The 22,472-nt window shown below is 43.0% G+C and overlaps 1 protein-coding gene across 5 annotated transcripts in view; it reads right to left on the bottom strand.

The window, feature by feature from the left end:
• PHC2 (polyhomeotic homolog 2) overlaps window positions 1-22,472 on the bottom strand; it is a 150,880-nt gene that overhangs the window by 117,719 nt on the left and 10,689 nt on the right. For 4 of the 5 annotated variants that reach the window (XM_033922373.1, XM_033922376.1, XM_033922377.1 and 1 more), the window contains one exon: window positions 13,828-13,919. The exons of the other annotated variant lie outside the window; for it this stretch is intronic. The gene's annotated coding sequence lies outside the window, so the exon portion shown is untranslated. The remainder of the gene's footprint in view (window positions 1-13,827; window positions 13,920-22,472) is intronic. 5 annotated transcript variants of the gene reach the window in all.

Genomic DNA, 22,472 nt, shown 5'->3' with positions numbered 1-22,472 from the left:
GTGAAACCATGAGGAAGGCTGCCGCAGCCTCGCAGCTAGGTAGGAGGACAACAATGGCGCTTATGCTCAAGCCCCCGCCGCAGCTCCTCTCTCGATCCTGGTGCGGTTCAAGAGAGGATTCGTGGCGGCGGCTTGAGCATAAGCGTGATTGTTGCCGAGTTTGGTGACGTAAACCCGCGCATGCGCACTAAAAAAAACGCGACGGGATCAGGGAACACGTTTTTTTTAGTGCGCATGCGCGTCCTACCATTTTATTATATTAGATTATTATTTAGGTTTAGCTCATGTCTTTTCAATGGTAGCTCAAAGTGAGTTCTATTCAGGCACATTAAGTATTTTCTTGTCCCTGGAAGGCTTCCAGTCTTAGGGATCAATATTCAAAGTGATTTAAATTGCTTGTCCAGGGCTAATTGTGGATATTTAGTGGCACTTAGAAACAAAGAAACATGATGGCAGGATAAAGGCCAAATGGCCTGTCCAGTCTGCTCATCCACAGCATCCACTATCTCCTCCTCCTACTATTTAACATTTCTAACGTGCCGAAAGGTATATGCAGCGCTGTACATTTGACAGGTAATAGATGGTCCCTGCTCTGAAAAGATTACAAACTAGTTTGCACAGACAGATAAGACGTATAGGGGGCAGGGGAGCCCCATACCATTTTTGTTGCTTTTCTCTGGACCGCTTCAAGTCTTCTTAAATCCTTAGCCAAATAAGGCCTCCAAAACTGAACACAGTACTCCAGATGGTACCTCACCAACGATCTGTACAGAGGCAGCAACACCTCCTTTCTTCTGCCGATTACGCCTCTTTCTATACATACCAGCATCCTTCTGGCTACAGCCACCTCTGTGTTACACAGCTTCGTTGACTTCAGATCCTCAGACACTATCACCCCAAGGTTCCTCTCCCCATCCGTGCATATCTGCCTCTCACCTCTTATCACATACAGTTCTCTCAGATTTTTACCCCCCCAAGTGCATCACTCTGCACTTCTTTGCACTGAATTTTAGTTACCAAACATTAGACCATTCTTCTAAATTTTGCAGATCCTTTTTCATGGTTTTCCACTACCTCTGGGATGTCCACTGTGTTACAAATCTTAGTAACATCTGCAAAAAGGCAAAGCTCACCTTCTAACCCTCTAGCTGCCATGAAACACAAGTGAACTGTTATTGACAATGTCAGGTCATCGCTGAACCTTTAAATGTCATTCATTTTATTATAAAATGTGATTTCCCTAGCAAAGCTGAGCAAATATAAGCTGCGAGTCTCAAAGCTTTCACAGGGTCAACCCAAAGGTGTCTGTTCTGTATACAGAAACATAACACCAGAGGGATCGGTTAAACTAACTTTCTATATTAAAAAAAAAACTCCAAAAGAAAGACGATGATGCATGAGATCCATAGGAAAACAAGTCTGCTTTAAGAACTAGAAATCCCAGGTGGCACGAGCTCCTCAAAAGTGCTCTAAGCAATTAGTGGCAGAGGAGAGACCATCTTGTGCTGGACAAATGATCTCTGACCCCATCAGAGGCAGCTTGATGGATCTGTTTTAAGTCTGAGTAAAACTGGTGTTGGGTTACATACAAACAAAACCTTGAGTCCCCATCTCCTCTCTATGCTGACTTTGCGAACCATTTAGTAAATGGTTTGCGTTCTTGAATTGTCTTTGAATAGAATACAGTTTGCTGGCTAGAAATGTGACTTTTCTTGGACTAGTTTTCTTTTGCTCTGTTAGATTTCCAGTTCGATTTGAACCAGCACCATCAGCCTTTATTCACATCTACTCCAGGGTCTTTCCCTCATTTGTATAGCCTGCTTCCTGTGTGTTGCTGTTGACTTGTACCTAAAAACTACAGCATCTTCCACCGAGTCTAATCCACATATTCCACATGGCAGTGCACAAAATACATGCAACTGAGCCTTCAAATTGCTCCAAACCCTTTACTATTTTAAACAGGTTTCCTAAGTTGAAGAAGCTAATACTGTTCAACCACTTTCTCATTATCAATGAACACTGAGCCACTCCTGAGTTTTACCTCTTCTCCAAAATATCAATCTTTTTCAAAAAAGTGTTTAGGAAGCACAGTGCTGCCTAAAGGAGAGAGTGACACAGTGGTTAAAGCTACAGCCTCAGCACCCTGGGGTTGTGGGTTCAAACCAATGCTGCTCCTTGTGACCTTGGGAAAGTCACTTAATCCTCTCATTGCCTCAGGTACATTAGATAGATTGTGAACCCACCGGGACAGACAGGGAGAAATGCATGGGTACCTGAATAAATTCATGTAAACTGTTCTGAGTTCCCAAGGGAGAACGGTATAGAAAATTGAATAAATAAAAAATAAAATAAATCTATACAAATTTAGTTTGTAAATCTTCATTTTAAGGAGCGTGTATGTACAATGACTTAAAGACCACCCCATCTGTCAATGAGTCGCACTGCTTCTGTAATGGATGAAGCAGAAAAACTACGACATCACAGTCCTGAGCCACCTAATCACAACATGGGATAATAGTTTTGAATATGCCAAAGAGAACCAGGATAAAAATGGTCAAAAATAAATTAATGTATGAATATATACTACTACTACTTCTACTAACCTTTCAGTCGTGACCGACCCTTAGATACTCTGTATAAAAGTATGGTGTAAAACAGGGATGTCCAACCTGCGGCCCGGTGAAGCATTTTGTGCGGCCCCGGTCAAGGGCGAAGCAGTGTTTTCCTCTGCTGCCCTCAGGTGTTTACCGTCTTGCCGGCTCCCTCCTCTGTCTTGCTGCAGGGTTTGCGCGTTTGTGCAGCCTCAGAAACATTTTTTTCAGCCAATGCGGCCCAGGGAAGCCAAAAGGTTGGACACCTCTGGTGTAAAATGAAGGTGGATGGAACTGGAGAATCCCTTAGGTATGAAACTCACCTAAGCCACACAGCTTGCTAACGAATTTAGTTATTAAGAAGATGAAAGCGCTAGTGTCTCTTTCATTGGGTAAACTTCTCACTAACTAGTGACTCAATAATCAGTCCTCAAAAATGTTGATCATCACTTTCTGCATGAATAATTTACTCATGACATGACACCCTTAACATCAGTACTATCAAACTAATGTACTTTCTCTGCAGCAAAAGGAATAATAGTGCTCCCCTTCGGTTGTATATTTTTGAAGGTTTATAGCTGACATTTCGACAACAGTTCCAGAGGTCCCTCAGCCCAATGATCATTTCTCTCAACTTTGCTTATGGCAGTGGTTTTCGGTGTAAGTATGAAGAAGGGGTGCAATTGGGTTGGGTATTCATTTTATTTAATCCCAAGTATCAGAATAGCTAACCTCCAGCCATGTCACGAACTAGAAGTGTGCAGTCTGAAAAAATTGTTTTCTTTTGTTTAAGAAAGGACGCAATATCAAACAATGTACACTCTTTGTGACAAAAGCAAAGCAAATCCTGTTGGGATTTTTTTCCCCCTAGTCACTGACATTCCCCATGTCATACTACTGCTTTGTAAAATTGAGGGGTGGGGTGAGGAAGAACAATCTTTCTGGGGTCTGAACTACCCACCCTATTCCTTAATTAGGGGTAAAAGAGCCCGAGGACTCCATTCCTGCCAGTTTTGAAGCAAAATGAGGTGATTTGAAAGATCTGGAGAACTTTGAAAAAAAAAAAAAATTGGAAATCCAAAGTGGCCACCACAGCAGCGTTTTAGAGCCTGAAAAAAGGTTCAAAAATGCCTAACTCTAAGTAAAAAAAACCCCTCTGAAAACAGGATTTTAGGATGTGGCAGAAACCTCCCAAAATAGGTTTTTCAGACCACTCCGCCCACCCGATTTTTCCCATAGGCTTTAACAGCCTTACTCACTATGACATGTGCTCTGAAAGCGCTGCAGCCTGCCTCAGCTCTAACACAAAGATGAATCTGAGAGTAAAATCCTTGTCTCAATCAGCCAGTCCTCCAAATGCTGAGATCTTCGGGCTGCCAGTTGAATTAAGTTGGACTGATCCTCAATCCCTGTGGAACCATGCATGCGATGGGTGGAGAGGCAAAATCGCAGCTGGCACCCCGAAGCCCCACCGAGTCCCCTGCGGATGCCTAAAAGTCTGCACTCAAGCCCCTGCAAATCAGTAGGCAAGCTAAGCAACTAAGGATACAGACTCCAAGCTCCACAAAGTTTTCTGAAGATTGGCCAAACAGGTCTCCAACGGATTAACCTGCTGGCTGCAATCCCAAGTCTGCTTCTTCTCCAGGAAGGCAGAGCTTGCTCCTACACTGAGGAGCTCCAGTATACCGAAAGCTGCAAAATTCCATGAAAAATACCAAAAATAATAAAGAAACATACAGAGCAGATAAGAAAGACACCTTCCGGCTCATGTGCACCAGGAAAAACTGAATCACTTGCTGTTTTCTCTCTGGTGGGACTGAAGAGAGGCAGATACTAGATCCATGCACAGAGGACATGGGGGGTTAGTTCTGGAAAGGTCTGCCCATGTTAATTGCGGGCCTACCCAAAATGTAGGTCAGGCTACACCGCTGCCTCTGGCACATTCACTGTGGATATCCTGAAAGTCTTACTGGTTGTGGGGTCCCAGAACAGAGTTGCAAAACCGTGATAATCTGAATTACGGAATCGCCAAACAAAACAAGTCAGGTATGACCTTGAGGAATCTATAATAGTGACAGTGATTTTAATAGTATTATGGGTGAGGAAATGGACAAAATTAGGAAAGGCAGGGAACCTAAATAAAAAAAAAAATTTGAAGTATCGGCATGACCCGATTGAGGATTATGGGTTGGTGGATATGTGGAGACTTAGGAACCCATCCACTGAGCATTATAATTGATCTTCAGCACATATCCCCTACTCTAGGCTAAATTTATCTCTTTTAACCCCAGTAATATGTGCAGAAATACTTTCCTTTCAGACAGATTCATCTGACTGGTCAGGTCAGATCATGTGTTTGTGCATTTGGAAGTGAAAGGAAAAAAAAAAAAAGAGGAGGGAGGATGCCAGGATAAAGACATGGGTAATGAACACATCTGCAATGTCTGATCTGCAATTAGTAGAGGATATTAGAGGTTTATTAGAGCAATATATATCCTTGAATGACAGAGAAAATAGTGCTGGATAATATATAGGACACATTGAAAGCGGTCGCCAGAGGTAAATTTATTGAGTATAGAGCAAGAGTGAAAAGAAAGAGGAGGTAAGGAGTAGACATGCTTAAAAGAAAACTAAGATTTAGAGAAAACCTGCACAGTCTCATTAGTACTGGATGAAGCTAAATGTCTGTATAGCAAACAGAGGACAGCAGTAATGTGCTTTCTGGGGAAAGACTGATAAATTGCTAGTTTCAAGTTTTATTAGGATGTTATATACCGCCTATCAAGGTTATCTAAGCGGTTTACAATCAGGTACTCAAGCATTTTCCCTATCTGTCCCGGAGGGCTCACAATCTATCTAACGTACCTGGGGCTATGGAGGATTAAGTGACTTGCCCAGGGTCACAAGGAGCAGCAGGGGGTTTGAACCCACAGCCCCAGGGTGCTGAGGCTGTAGCTCCAACCACTGCACCACACACTCCTCCCTTCACAACTTATTAAAAAAAAAAAAAAGGAGAGAGGAATGGAGGATGAGATTCAAGTCAGTTAATATAGCTCAGGTTTTCATCTAGAATTTCAACCCCTATATTCTTCAGAATATTACATTACATTAGTGATTTTTATTCCGCCATTAACTTGCGGTTGAAGGCGGATTACAGAAGAGGATTGCTGGACATATTGACTAACAAAAGGAATAGCTGAGTATGTGAAGGGGCACACCAAGTGGTGTTAGAACTTTTAAGTCATGTTAATTAGCCCTTAATGCAACTTCAGCAGCCCTAAACCTGCTTTTCTAACAATAACTCAGTGATATTTAAGTTGCTGTGCATTAGGAAGTAATGAGATGCAAAATATGCAAATATATGTTTTGCACTCCATTACTATGCAAATTGTCTAACATGACTTGCGGTGGTGATACGCCGCAAATCATGTTAGGGCTTGCAAAGGACAATAAAATAAGCTCTGCATTCTACTGTTGAAGTAAATTTATTACAGAATGGCTGAAGAAGAATAGATTTCATATTTGGATTAGTTGAGTCATTGTCCCAAACTAAACCTTACTGAATGTTGTGATAAGACCCGAAATTAACTGTTCATGCAAAAAAAGCCTGCAAATCTGAAACAGGAAATATTTAGTTGAAAATATAGCTGATTAAGGAGTTCATATGTTTTCACATGAGGATAACTACTGTTGAACAATTAATTAATCCTAATAAATATAAATAAATAAATAAATCTAACAACATCCTTTTTATCTGAGTTATTGGGCCCGCTACTTTTCAACTTATTCATAGGGGACCTGACTCAGGGGCTTCAAGGTAAAATAACACTATTCGCGGACGCAAAATTATGTAACATAGTGAGCAGCTCCAATTTACACGATAGTATGACGCAGGACCTGTTTTTGTTGGAACGTTGGTCTTTGACCTGGCAGCTGGGCTTCAACGCCAAGAAATGTAAGGTCATGCACCTTGGCAGTAGAAATCCGTGCAGAACTTTCACCTTAAATGGTGAGACCTTAGCTAGGACTGTAACAGAACGAGATTTGGGAGTGACTATCAATGCAGATATGAAAGCTGCCAATCAAGTGGAGAAGACTTCATCTAAGGCAAGACAAATGTTAGGTTGCATCCACAGAAGTTTCGTCAGCCGGAAGCCTGAGGTCATCATGCCGTTGTACCGAACCATGGTGAGACCACATCTGGAATATTGTGTGCAATTCTGGAGGCCACATTACCGTAAAGATGTGCTAAGGGCAGAGTCAGTTCAGCGGATGGCCACCAGGATGGTCTCGTGACTCAAGGATCTCTCATACGAACAAATTGCGGCTCTACTCTCTCGAGGAACGTAGGGAGAGGGGAGACACGATTGAGACATTTAAATATATCACTGGACGTATCGAGGTGGAAGAAGATATTTTCCTTCTCCAAGGACCCTCAGCCACAAGAGGGCATCCGCTTAAACTCAGGGGCGGGAAATTTCATGGCAACACCAGAAAGTATTTCTTCACTGAAAGAGTGGTTGATCATTGGAATAAGCTTCCGATACAGTGATCGAGGCCAACAACGTGCAAGATTTTAAGGGTAAATGGGATGCCCATGTGGGATCTCTGAGAGGGTGGAGTTAAGAATGGGTCATTTGGAGCGGGGTCTCTAGAGCAGACTTAGGGGGTGGGTCTGTGGAGTGGGCAGACTTGATGGGCTATGGCCCTTATCTGCTGTTATTTTCTATGTTTCTATGTTATTTATTCAAGAGGGCTATCTTTCTCTCTCATTAGTGTTTAGATTAGTATCTAATCAAGTCTTGAATATACAGTATATTCAAGACAGACTCTATATTGTGCAAAAATACAGACCATTCTAGGGGTTCATAAACTTTCTAAGTACTGTGCAGGTCATGCTCAGCACCCTAAAGCTATGGGATCAAATACCAGCTCTGCTTCTTGTGACCCTGGGCAAGTCACTTAATCCTTCATTGCCCCAGGTATAAAATAAGTACCTGTATATTGTATTTGTAAACCGCTTTGAATGTGTAACCACAAAAAGGCAGTATACAAGTTCCATTCCCTTTCCCCTCACACATTCTCCTTTCTCTATGATCAGAATGAAGAAAGCAGGAAACCACCATTCAAGGATTTAAGGGCAAGTTGGATGCACATCTTCTTGAAAGACACATTGAGGGATACGAGTAACTAAGGTATTCGCCAGGGTAGGCCTGGCTGGGCCTCCGCGTGTGCGGATCACCGGACTAGATGGACCCAAGGTCTGATCCGGTGCAGGCATTTCTTATGTTAACCCCAGAGGAGAAAGAAGAGCACCTCCTTCCCCCTACCACCTTCCGTGCTCTAACTGAATACTACTGTATCCAATTAGATGAGACAGGAGTAGCTTTTCTACGCAACGTTCTGGCTGAATAATTCATGCAATGTCTAGTCTTGCACTTGCTAGGAAATGCCTCAGTCTATTATTCTCCTTATCCTTGTATGCTTGACTCTACCTTAGAAGGTTGGACAACTTTTAAACGTGCATTTCGGTACCAACACCTCAAACCAAGGAGGACCACAGGGCCCTGCTACTTCCTTTATTCAAAGGCAGATGAGCTCCAATACCATTTTCTGATTTATTTTGGGGATAGGGAGCAGGGGAACTACAGTTACCTGGTTAGTCTGCATAACCTTATAATATAGAAAATAAGAAGCTAAAATTTAAATTTTACTACTCCCAGCATCCGATTCAAGAGATCAATATGCACCCAAATACCTTTAGTATGAAAGCAAGATGTTAAGATATAATATTGATAAACTGACAAGCAGTAGTTGATTTTTCACTTAGTTAATAGACTTCAGAGTAGACTTGTGGCCTATAAAAGAGTTTCCTGACTTCCGATATGCTCAGGCTTCTCCTGTTAATGTCTCTACTCTCCAGATGTTTATTGCTCCTGCTTCCTGCACACAACACAGCAGTGAACCTCAGATGCAAGTCAGCACTTAACCCTGAAGCCCACAAGCTTGATCACAACAGAAAACCCCCTGGGAAATACCAAAAAAAGAGGAATACCAAAGCTACAAGTAGCCAATGTTTTCTAAATTAAAGCAAAACTGTCAGCAGGGACAAGGCATCCTCTGAAAATTTAACTAATAGTCTAACAGAATTCCAACATACAACTCAATACAACAAAACACAATCCTAGCTTTTGAAATTCATCATCTTGGATTGGTTGTTTGACGTGCTACAGCTCATAGTTCTACTGCCCCAAGGGATCAAGGCTCCCATCTTAAGACCCATCAGGCTATGTGCTATGGTATACCAGAGGTACCCCAACAAGAGGAAGCAAGGGACTATTCAGCTACAGTCAATGAGCAATGCTCTCAAAAGGATGAACCCCTGCAGACTTTGGGCTTAGAAGAGCTCCTCTTGGAGTTGGAAACTAGGGGAAGGACTAGCAAAAGAGAATGTTGGGTTTTTTGGGTATTGGTTTTTTTTTTTTTTTTTGGGGGGGGGGCAAGAGGAGAAAGCATAGCTGCAGAGGAATAGATACAATTGAATTAAGAAACATTAAGCTAAATTTTTATCTGCTTAAGAACTATAACAAGATCATGTGGTTCAACACACAATTTTAAATCACTCCAGCTCATAAAAGATGGTTTGGTTTTTTTTTGTTTGTTTCATTGTCAAGACAAAGGTTAGAAGAACCATGTCCCTAAATACAGCAGATACTACTTCATCCATAGCTCTGTATGAGATGCAAGTACTTATGGAATTTTGCAGTTCATGTAAGGCTTGATCTCTACAGTGCATAAGAACATAAGAATTGCTGCTGCTGAGTCAGACCAGTGGTCCATCGTGTCCAGCAGTCCGCTCACACGGTGGCCCTTTGGTCAAAGACCAGCGCCCTAACTGAGAGTAGCCCTATCTGCATACGTTCTGGTTCAGCAGGAACTTGTCTAACTTTGTCTTGAATCCCTGGAGGGTGTTTTCCCCTATGACAGACTCAGGAAGAGCGTTCCAGTTCTCTACCACTCTCTGGGTGAAGAAGAACTTCCTTACGTTTGTACGGAATCTATCCCCTTTTAATTTTAGAGAGTGCCCTCTCATTCTTCCTACCTTGGAGAGGGTGAACAACCTGTCCTTATCTACTAAGTCTATTCCCTTCAGGTTCGATCATGTCCCCTCTCAATCTCCTCTGTTCGAGGAAGAAGAGGCCGAGTTTCTCTAATCTTTCGCTGTACGGCAACTCCTCCAGCCCCTTAACTACCTTAGTCACTCTTCTCATTCCTAATATATATATATACATACACATACATACATACATACATATACACACACAATATGGTTAAAAAAAAAATAAATGAAACCAATACTATGTGATATTGGCAACCATCAGGGTAAAATATAATGAAGTAAAGTCAAATGTCAAACAAAAAATGCAAATTTAAAGATGCACTCGGGCCGCCGGTTGGACACCCCTGCTCTAGACTGACTCCATCCTGTTATATCTTTTTGAAAGTGTAGTCTCCAGAATTGTATACAATCTTCTAAATGAGGTTCCACCAGAGTTTTATACAGGGGCATATACTGTCTTGTTTGAAATACCAAGACTCCCTCACCTCCAGACATACTGAACAATATACCTTACCGTGGGGATTCTGGTTTGATGTGTTACAATCTCCCCTCCCCATCCTAAATCAAAAACAGTGAGGGAAAGTGGAGAGCAGACGCCATAAGCAAACTCTTTCTATATTCAGTCTGTAAAAATGAAGCAGCATTCATACCAGGAAAAACAGCAATTGAACCAGGAAGGGAAGCATTCCTCTGCTCAGGAGAGCCAGCAAGCCATGGACCAGATCAGCAGTAGAGTATTATGAGCATTTCTTACCTCCTCCTAGTCTGGAAATGTGGCACCAGCTCCATTCTTAAAAGAGACCCTAGGGTCTGAAGTGAAAGCCATTTTAGTTCCTCCTACAGAAAGGCTGAGATAAAGTGCATTTTCTCCACATTTTCTATGGCCCTGTACCTCAGGAATCAGCTTGTAAGAGGCTGGGAACAGGCTATTAAACACACCTAAAGGGACTGGAAGGAAATAGGCTGGGTTTGTGCCTCTGAGACTAGCACTAAGGAGCTTAGGAGCCTGCAGTAAAAACAGCTGAGGTAGGGTATATCAGTGAGTTCAGGGGTCAGCAGTAAAGACAATGGATTAGGTACACTTCAGTAATTTTGTACTTAGTGGAGCCAAACTTCAACTGTGTTTCTGCTGACCGTTCACCCCTCCAAACTCATGGACTTATGGTATAAGTGTGTAGCTGTGGCTTGTCACACATTCACATATCTATTAAAGGCAAGCTCTGTCTTAATAAACCCACAGTATTTGGGGAGGAATATTTTATTGGAGTATTTATATTTTATTGGGTAATAGAACATGGACCAGAGCAATGGCTGAGTGGATCAGCTATTTCCTGACACATACTAAGCATAAGAACAGCCATACTGGGTCAGACCAATGGTCCATCTAGCCCAGTCTCCTGTTTCCAACAGTGGCCAATATGGGTCACAGGTACCTGGCAGAAACCCAAACAGTAACAACATTCTATGGTTTGATGCTCCAATTAGTTCTTCTGCACCATGGACCATTTGGGATAGGGAATGCTTCAGAGGCAATATTTACAGTCCCGAGGGTAGGAAGGAAAGAGTAAACATTCAATAAGAACTGGCAACGTATAGGTGGAACCAACCTCTCTACCTACCTATGTGCAACCGGCACTAACACTTGTATAAAACTCTTCATAAAGAGTTATAATAAGTATAGTTGTTGGATGATGGGTAGAAGTGATCCATCTTTAACAAGTTCTGCACCCATGATGGATTCCTTTATGGAACAGCTCTGGCAGTAAGAATAGAAGAGGTATTTCATCTTTAATAGGCTCTATACCCATGATGAAACCCTCTGATTTACAGGTCCATGTATGATAAGTAGAAGAGGACATCCAACTTTAAAGGGCTGTAGAGCCCTAGTGGAGCAGTACCAATTCTTTGCAATAGTGCTCTCAATGCGAGTTTGTGCAGTAGAGAACAACCAGAAGTCTTTGGATGGCATCCTGAACTGTGTACCTAAAGAGCTCTTCGCGAAGACAGGCATTATTTAGTAAATGATCCTGAACGTGAATGTCCATGTCAGAAGACGTCTCATAGCAAAAGACTTAGCCAATGCTCTGGATGTCACATCAATGTATCAAAAGCTGATCTTGCCATAAACTGACTGGTTTGGAGGAGGTTATGAGTATTCTAGAAGAAGTCACTCCAGGTATGATTTCTAGAAGCATGTCAAAAAGACTGAGCTGATTTTTTTTTTTTTTTTTTGTAAGAGCTGAAGTTTGAGGCTTCTGAAGGTTATGGCCCCGATATTTACAGAATGTATCGAGGATTTTCGGTACCAAAAAGATGAATGTCGTGGACTGTCAGTACTGGTAGGTAGAGCGATGACAGGTATTACTGATATACTTTGCTGAGGATAGGCCAGTACAGACGGAGACAGTGGAGGCACTGATGCCGTTCAATGTAGTTGAGTCACCGAAATAGCAATGGTACAGAGGTAAAAATTAGAATCAGTACCGAGTGTCAATGGAGTTTAAAAAACAAAACAAAACAGAGCGTGAGGATAGAACAGTACCGTAAGGTCTCCAATGCTATTTAAGCTAGGCCGGTACCAAGTATAGAGAGAGAGAACATCAAAGCCAACGTCGTTGCAATCGCATGACCAGTCCGACTGCATAAGGTGAGATGGATACACCGGTACCGTGTGCCATGCAGGAAGTACCATAGGTGTAGCAAAGTGTCAAAATGTTGGTAACCCCAAGAGGTGGCATGCATCGATGAACGATGGCGTCATTGAGAGGCATGCATCAAGTGACTCAATGCTGGTAATGCCTACGAAGCTGTGATGATGTTTATGATGATGTCAATGCCCACCGGAAGACACTCAAGAGAAAGCCCAGAAAGACCTCGATGATGAGGGAAGCACAGCATAACGGAGAAGTTGTGAGGATGAGATGTCAATAATTCAGCCCTGGGTGTACAGTTCAAAGTTCACTTTATTAGTAGTAGCAGACTGCTGAAGTCTGCTCAGGCAGCATGGAGGGGCAACTTGGGCGGTAGATCTTTTCAGCTGGCAGGACTTGGGCATCACCACCAGTCCTTTTGAAGAGGGCCTTAAAATATCTCATGGCTCCCCTGTCAGTCTGCTGCAGTGTCCCAGGGAAATACAGAACATAGTTTGGAAACTGCTACCCTAGACAACTGCCTAACAATTGAGCCAGCCTCATCTTACTCCATCATCCCTCTTGCTTTTGCTAAAATTCATGTTTATACATTTTTATTTCACAATAAAATTGTAAGAGCTGAGGGTTTTGTATTTTATTTGCTTTACTGTGTCTGTGAGTACTAACACAATACAGTTATAAGAGTGTCAGCGTGATACCTGCACCAAGATTCAAATAAAAATCAGCCCAGCAGAGCCTCTTGGTTTTCTCAGATATGGTTAACAGGGGAAACGCCCAAAATATTGAAGCACTAACATTTCCTTGGTAATGAAATACAACAGCTGAAGAGAAACAGGAGCACCTTCATGATTCCGACTCCATTAATTTCCTACAGAAAGCCTTGTGTGCAGGACGACTGGTGCCCACTCGGGAAGTGAAGGCAAGCTGCTTGCTGCGGCTTAAAAAGCTGTTTCTAAGAATTCTGTGCAATAAAAAAATACCCTTGAGAGAAAACTTTGTACTGTTATGTACTAGGTGACCCTTTTCTGTCCAGCTGAGCCAAAGAAAACCATGCACAAGAGTTGATGCCATTGCAAAGTGGCTCCCATGCTCAGGGCATGAAAATGCCAGGGGGAGGCAAACTAGAATCCAACACAAAAGATGTCACAAACAAAGGTTCAAGAACATAATCAATTATTTTTATAATTACGATGATAAGATAATTCAGGACGTGAAGGTGAAAACCTATATAGCATTTTAAAAGCTCTGATCTATGCTTGTGGGATATTTACCCAATATGCAAAATAGCAAAAATTCATCCATTTCATGAGATATTTATATTTATCTTGATACAGCTATGCTCTTGCCTCAGATAACATTTCAAATGAAAAAACTTCCTCATTGACTCCCATCCTAGTCTAATAATCTCTTGCGCTTCGGCATAATGCAGATTCTTTTTCCAGAAAGGTGAAACAATGTATCCTACCGTAGAATGCCGTTTGGTGGCTCTGGAGAGAATCCCATTTATCTCCCTTTGTTCCGCTCGCTCTTGTCTCTGCTTAACCTCCACACACAGCCCTGCAATCAAACACATACACTGGGTGAAAAAAAAAAAAAAAAAACCCACACAGACACCCCCCCAACCTAATTTCCTGATGATTATGATGTTGCTTAGCAACATCCAATCAGGGAGCGGTTGCCTGCAGTATTTCATGCAAAATAGTTTGAAGAAATTGCAGGGCAGTCCAGGCTGCCTTCATTATCCTACTGTTTTCCCAGAGGAGAAAGAACTCTCTTGCTCCCCTTTGGCGGCCTCCCCCCCAACCCTAACATTTACCCCCTCCTCTAAATTCTAAATAAAACCTCCCCCCCCCCAGCTACTCCTACTATGGCTACTAACTCTAGTTATACAGACCACTCTCCTGCATCCCTTGGCCCCAACCTCCCTCTCTCATCCCCTTTCCCCACCTGCTCTCCACTTAATCGGTTCTCACCCCTTACATTAGGCTCAAAGATATGCAACGTGCGACGGAAACTGCCTTATAATGAAAGGCAGAGAAGGTCACATAGGATGTGGTTAGATGCATCTTCCAGTGAAGTCAGAATAAAGGAGTAGAACTGCCGTAGGACGATGATGGGTCAACTGAGAGGAGGAGTACGGAAGATGAAGCACGTACAAAAGGAAACCCTGGAAAATTTATACAGCATTAATACTATTTCTTGTTTTGAAACTTCGTACACAATTAGACATAGCTACAGGAGCAGCGTTTTGGGTGGGGACTCACAACCCAGCCCTGCGGCACACCTGGTCAGCCAGGTTTTCAGGATATCCACCATGAACAAGCATGAGATAGATCTGGATACAGCGCATGCTAATTTTTCTCATGCGTATTCGCTGTGGGCATCCTGAAAACCTGGCTGGATGGGTGTGTTTAGAAATACTGGTTTAGGGTGTAAAGTAAAGCGAAAGGCATGTTCTGTAGGCAGTCAGCCGGCACCCGCACCTGTCCTCTTCTCCTCTCTGTGCCTCTCCGGTGACGGGACAATCGCGCGCCAGACACCAGCGCACCAACAATCGAGCGCAAGACACAAGCGCGTCGCGGGAAAACTTAGTTTTAAAGAGCTCCGATGGGGGTGTGGGTACTGCATACAGTTCTTGTTGCCGTTGGGGGGGGGGTGCAACCCCCCACATTAGAGAAAACGGAACTTCCCCCCAAAATTGGAAAAAGTTCAATTTTCTCTATAATGGAGGGTTCCAACCCCCCAACCCCCCCCCCAACAGCAGTGCGAACACAATGCAGTAAAGTGGGGGGGGGGGTCCCCCCACTCACACCCCGCTTTGGAGCTCTTTAAAACTAAGTTTTCCCGCGGCGCGCTGATGTCTTGCGCTGAATTGTCTGCCCTCCATTGTCGGCGCGCGACTGACTATGAACCGCCTCTCCTGCTCCAGCACCCCCCACTGGCAGCTCAGGGCCCCATCTGGAGAGTCTTTGCACATGCGCAGATGTCAACATGTCATCATGTCGACATCCGCACATTTTCAGGTGCCCTCCAGCCACGGCCTGGAGTTTACTGTGCCACGAAGTCACAATGTTTGCGGGACACTGTTCTAATAAGAACATAAGAAGTTGCCTCCACTGGGTCAGACCAGAGGTCCATTGCGCCCAGCAGTCCGCACCCGCGGCGGCCCATCAGGTCCATGACCTGTCAAGTGGTCCCTGACTCTTCCTATAACCTATCTCTACTTCTATCAACACCCCTCAATCTCCTTCTCCTTCAGGAATTTATCCAAACCTTCTTTGAATCACTGTAGCGTGTTCTGCCCTATCACAACCTCAGGGAGTGCATTCCATGTGTCCACCACTCTCTGGGTGAAGAAGAACTTCCTGGCATTGGTTCTAAACCTGTTCCCTTTCGGTTTCTCCGAGTGCCCCCTTGTACTTGTGTGTCCTTGTCTGTTCAGGGCGCATGCTAAGGGGAGTTCCCCTGTGCCATCCCCACTGATGCACTGCAAACAGATGCTGAAGACCCTTTGCAGTTCCAATAGACATTCCACATAAGGCTCACAAAATCTGAGGACTTGTACTGGGGATCTTAAGAACCCCAACATGGACCCCCCCCCCCTCCCCGCCTGTCCTTCTGGACTTTGTGGCACCCATGTGACTGAATTTGGCCAAACTACCTTCGGAGGGGCCCGGAAAGGATCTCTTCCCCTGGGAACACACCTCATGCAGATCTCCAGACCTGGAGGACAAAGAGGCTGAGCTGAGCCCAAGGCTCCCACCTCTCCCCTGCATGCTCTGTTGGACATGGATGCTCTCCAGCCAGTGCAAACCTGGCATGATATAGGTAAAAGGCAGCCTGAGAAGTCCATCCCTGTTGATTTTAAGCAAAACTGAGAGAGTCTGAGGCAGATGGAGGCTTCAGAAAAAAAAGATTGTTTAAAATCCAAGATGGCCACCACCAGTAAAATCATGCAAAAAAGACGGCCTGTGGAGACTTCCTTGAAATTAAAAAAATGCAGGGAAAGGGGTTTTAGAGGTGGGGGACCTAGGCTCTGGCTGCAGTAACCTTCAAAAATTAGTTTTGGAGACCCTCTCACCCAATCTTCCCTATAGGTTATAATAGCCTTACTCACTGTACCATGCGATGCCTCCCTGCCTGCCTCAACATAGGATTTCAGCTGGAACAAAAGGAGAACTCTGCCTCACAGATTTGCAGGACAACTGGTCTTATGGCTGCTAGTCAGACTGAGCCTCAACCCCCAGAAAACCTTGCTGCGAAGGAGAGAAGACTATGTAGCTGGCTAAACTAAACTTTAAGTTTATATACCGCATCCTCTCCATGATTATAGAGCTCGGCACGGTTTACAAGAGCTTAATAAAGGAAGGAATAACATATTGGGTTTGGTGGTCGAGTATAGGGGGAGGAGAGCATTACATTTTTGTGAAAAGCCTAGTTTTCAGGTGCTTACGGAATAGTTGGAAGGAGACCTGATTCCATAGTGGGGTAGTAAGGTTATTCCAAAGCCCTGTGATTCTGAAGAAGAGAGATTTTCCCAATTTTCCCGCATAGAGGATACTTTTTAGTGAGGGGAAGGATAGTTTAAGTTTTTGGGTGGGCTCACTGTTAGTCCTAGCCAAGTCAGGAAGGAGCCAAACAGCTTGCGCTTAAGCTCCTGAGTAAATCAGGGATGAGAGTAGCTATGAAAGGGATGGCCCCTGTGCTAAAAAAAATATAAAAGCAGGCTGGCTAGCTAGCTAGGTGTCCCCAAGGGCTGATCCTGCTAGCAGCAGACATCCAGCATGCAGGTCTGCGTCTTCTCCCAGGCAGGTCCCCACAAGTAGGAACCTCTGAGTAAAGAATGACAAGACGACAGAATTCATCACCGTTTCCGTCCCCGGGGATAACCACAGGAAACATCCCGTGTCATTCTTTCGTTCTATCTCAACCTCAGTCCTTCTACACCAGCATTCTTCAATGCAAGGCATGAGGGTCGGTGGTTGTGCCCATTCATGCTCTGATTCTGCCCTCTCTCCTTAAAGAATGACATGGGGATGGTTTCCCATGGTTATCTGAGGGAATGGGAACGGTGATGAATTCTGTCACCGTGTCATTCTCTACCTCTGGTCACCAAACCTCCAAACGAACACTGAGAAAAATACCCCAAAATAATAAAACTGCAGAGCAAATCAGAAGCACTTCTGAGCAACTCACTTGCAGAAAACAAACTTAGGGGGCAGGAGCAGCTCCCTGGAAAGGAAGCAGAGTTGAAAACATGATTGACAGTTTTCTGCAAGCAACTTGTGATACAGAACCCAATCGTTGACACATTGCACTAGAAGCTGCTTTTTCCATGTGGTTTACTTTACACAATCAAAGCAGTTTACATATTTTAGACGGGTACTTATTTTGTACCTGGGGCAATGAAGTGTTAAGTGACTTGTTCAGAGTCACAAGGAGCTGCAGTGGGAATCAAACTCGTAACCTCAGGGTGCTGAGGCAGCTTCTCTAACCACTAGACTATTTCGTCACTTATTTTCTGGCTAGTTAAACCATTTTGAACAGTGACCCCTTTATGTCAGTCTAGAGCCCATGAAGAAGGAAAATGTTATGGCTCCATTTCTTAAATTCCTTACCCCCCTCCCCCACCCCTTCCAATATAAATCTTCCTACCTATTAAGAACAGGACCCAGCTCACTCTAGCTCATGATTGTTCTTCATCCTTTTCTCCCCTTCCCCCTCCTCCAATACCTTGCATTATCCTAGAAAAGGACATTTAGAACAGACAATATAAAAATCAAGAGGGGAGGGGGAGAAGTGAAAACAAATAAAGGCTTCTTTCTTGTCCTCACGCTTCCATTTTTTTTTCTACATAATGACTTCCCCGACTCCCCACCCCCCAGCAGTTAGAACTGCCATAAATGTATTTCATTAGTCTCCTGCCATGATATTATATTGATTACCAGCTTCCATTGATTTCTATCAGGCTAATTAACATATAAATTAGCCTTCCGAGGAAGGCATCAGTTAAAACAGAATTTTCTTTTTCATCTGGTTTCAGATGCATTGTCACTGCTGCATCCATCTGTGATGTTCTGGCTCTCGGTACCCTGGTTTCAAGGTTCCAAGGCAAATCTGAACTTCTATGCCTGACCATTCCTCCATGCCAGACTCCTATGCCCGACCATATCTCCACCCCTGTGGATGCGCACTGAGACGGGCAGAGGCGCGAAGACGCAGCCAGCACCCTGCGAGACACTGCCAAGCCTCCGAAGGGTGCCTAACAGCCTTTGCTCAATCCCTGCTTAACAGTAGGTGAGACCACGTCAGGGACGGCGCTGAGCTCCAGAGAAAACTACGCATGCTGGCAAACAGGTACCCAGTGGGACTGGCCTGTCAGCTACAGACCGAAGACTGTGAATTCTCAAGCAGGCAGAGTTTCAAAATCACCCCAAGTATCAAATTTCTCAAAAAAAGGGACAAAATAGATGCTGGCATTGTAATCTGGAACCAGGGACTAATTTAGATCATTTATTATACTTTTGTCCCTGTATCATGGCCTTCTGGAAATCAATTTGGTCATAAATTAATTCTTTATTAGAAAACCATGTAGCTCTATCATATGATACAATCCTATTTGGAACATCAATGACAATAAAAAGTCAAATTTCATCAAATAATAATAATAAACTTTTATTAATAATGACAGGAGTCGCCATTCAACATATCATCAGAAATTGGAAAAATTACACAAGACTAAAAAAAAAGAAGATTTGGGGGCCATTGACAACTTATTGTAATGATTAGACGCCTTTTTACACTGAAAGTATAATTATAATTATGGGAGGGGGTGGTATATAGTTATAATATAGGTTTAATCAATATCTATGAATATAGCACATGTATGTTATTTTTTGATTATAATATCTGTGAAAAGGGTGGGTGGGGGAGGAAGATATTTTATGTATTTAAGATGACAACAGAAAGAATTTCAAGTGATGTGTATGATTCAATTGATGTAATATTGTGTACTTGATGTAGGATGAAAAAATGAATAAAGAATTGGAAAAAAAAAAAAAAAAAAGGGACAAAATTACATTGAATTAAAAATAATAAAATGGGGAGAACAGAAGAAACACTCCTGCAGGCACACATGCCGAAGGAAAGAACTGTGGGTGGCGCTAGAGAACCCAGTGAAGTACATCAGAGACAGAGTGAAAAAGCCAGAATGGATTCCTTCTGCAGTAGCTATAGGGAAATAAACCATCTGTCTAGAACAGGGGTGTCCAACCTTTTGGCTTCCCTGGGCCACATCGGCCGAAAAAAATGTTTCTGGGGCTGCACAAATGCGCAAACGCTGCAGCAAGACAGAGGAGGGAGCCAGCAAGATGGTAAACACCTGGGGGCAGCAGAGGAAAACACTGCATCGCCCTCGACCAGGGCCACACAAAATACTTCACGGACGGGGCTGCAGGTTGGACACCCCTGGTCTAGAATGTCTCACCTATTGAACTGGAACAAATATTCAAGAAAATTAACCAAGATTCCTTATCTGAACCCCATTTCTATAAAAAGGAGGCTTTAACCAACACTAATTACACTCAGAAGGTTTGGGAGACAATGGAGAAATAAATGACAACTACTCGCATTAAAAAAAAAAAAAAAAAAAAGTTTCCCTTCCTGTTTATTTTTTTTTTCTAGAACTGTTCAAAGGTGAGACCAGGTAAAACTAAGTAATATGGGGCATTTCTGTGTTGGGAAGCGATGGCAAATTTGATTCCCTGTCTGAAAAATGCTTTTCCCTATGCAGACTTATTCAACATTTCATAAATAGAGAATTTTAAAGATATCTCTTGTTTCCCGTTTAGTCCAGGAAAGAAAAATGCATTCCAGCTGCTCTGCTGTGAAAGGTATGATTTATGTACCAACTCCAACGAATGGTGACTTGATTTATAGAAAAGCCTAGGATGTCTTCAAATCTCAACAATAACTCTAAAGAATGGGTACAAAAGTCTTGACTAGATAAGTACTTTACAGTCATGTCAAAGGATTCATAAATTCTGTGCAGCTGCCTCTCCAATTTGTCGTCAATAGCATGTAAGTACAGGTTCCTTTATATATACCTCAGGCATTTCATAAATATGGTGAAACGGATCATATATATATATATATGATCCGTTTCACCATATATATGAAATGCATGACGTATTTCTTCCTTAGGTCTCAGGAGTTTTCCTTTCGGCTTTCCATACAGAACAAAAAATTTAGTGTTTATATTATATCTTCTATTTAAAAACAAAAAACAGATTAACCGAGGGTTTCTATTCAAGTGCCCTGCCAGGTTCTGCACCCCGTCCCCACTTCCTCCCTCCCCTGACGCCTTGCAGGGCTATCTCCGGGCCTGCCATAAACCCTGTTGGTCCAGTGGTGAGCCGAGACAGGAGGGATCCCTCCTGCCCCGGCTCACCACTGGACCACTAGGGCATATGGCAGGCTCAGGAGAGACCTGCAACATGTCCTGGAAGAGAGCAGGTGGGCACCAACTCAAATATAAACCAAGACCCCCATTTTTGGTCCCAAAATCTCAGTTTATAATCAAGTATATACAGTACTTGCCTTATTTGAATGATACAGTTAAAGTTCAATTTCTATTTGATTTATTGCAATCTCATTCTAAGTGGTTTACAAAACCATTTAAGGTAGTATAAAGAAATAAAACAAAAAAACAAAATGAAATATGGTAACTAACTCAATGCATTTTATGATGAGCCTTTTTGTTTTATTACTTTACTAGTCTTTAAGCCCATTACATTAACGGGTGCTAGAACAGATGTGTGTGTGTGTGTCTGTCTTTCTTTATTTCTGTCTCTCTCTTTCCTCGGCTGTCCACCACCACCCCTTGCCTGCTCCCCCTGTCCAGCAGCACCCCTTCACTGCTCCCCCCTGTCCAGCAGCACCCCTTCTCCCTTCCTTTTACCTCCCCCCTGTCCAGCAGCACCTCTTCCCTGCTCCCAAACTGCCGTTCCTACCCTCCCTCCATCCCAGCTTCCTGGTCTCTTCTGGCCTACTGGCACGAACCGCTGCTGCTACTCTTCATTATATTTCTGTTTGTCTGTCAATGTCCCTGCTGCCACAGGATAGAGGAAACCGCCATGCGCGCCAGTCTACGTGTCAAAGCAGCTTCTGATTGGCGAGGCCTGACTTTAGTACAGGAAGAGACGGTCGGAGCATACAGCGAGTGATTTCCTTCACTCGCCGGCGCTCCGGCTGCCCTCTCCTGTCTCCCCTTCCTAAAAACCATATTTGCGATTTTTCGATATTTGCATCGGGGGAATACTATTTTGCCAAAAGCCAATGTGTACTCAGTCTCCACCTACTGGCAGAGGAGCGTAAACCCATCCATTCTGTGCCAGTCTGGAGGGACGCTGAAGAAGCTAGGAATTATTAGAAAAGGGATGATAACCAAGACTAAGAATATTATATCGCTCCATGGTGCAATCTCACCTTGAGTAAATATTTTAAATTTGTATTCCCGCATTTTTAACTATATTGTATATCACCTAGAATGTTGATAGGCGATTAATCAAATTTTTAATAAACCTTAAAACCTTGAGTTCTTCGTTCAACAAAGGAGATATCTCCATTGTTCAATAGTGACATCCATTATTTAGAACTAGTATGCAAAATGCCAATAGAAAAAGGATATTAGTCTCTGCAAACACATCAATCATGCAAGCAAAAAAAGAGAAAAGAAAGCCAGGTCTTCAAACCTAGTGGACTTTATTGGCAACCAAATTAAGTAAATATTCACATGACTCGACAGAGGCCATGTTTCAGCTATAGGGACTACCTCAGGAGTCCTAAAGTGTGTAATAGGGAAAATATGAGGCTGCATTTGCTAAAAGTATCCAAATAAAAAAAGAAAGTATCCAAATAAAAAAAGTGTACATACATAAATATCATACAAACAATGTATATACACATTAATACCCCAAAACAGTGATAAAATTATTATTCAAAAGCATAGTTAATGACACCACAGAGAAAGGGATCAACAAGTACATAAACAACAACAAAAAACAAACAAAAAGCATACATGCCTACAGAACTGGGACTAAAATATTCTTT

Source organism: Geotrypetes seraphini, chromosome 15, assembly GCF_902459505.1.
Source record: "Geotrypetes seraphini chromosome 15, aGeoSer1.1, whole genome shotgun sequence".
In the NCBI taxonomy this organism is placed as follows: Eukaryota; Metazoa; Chordata; class Amphibia; order Gymnophiona; family Dermophiidae; genus Geotrypetes; species Geotrypetes seraphini.
Note: the sequence above shows the minus strand (reverse complement) of the source record. Positions and strands in the feature narration are given on the sequence as shown.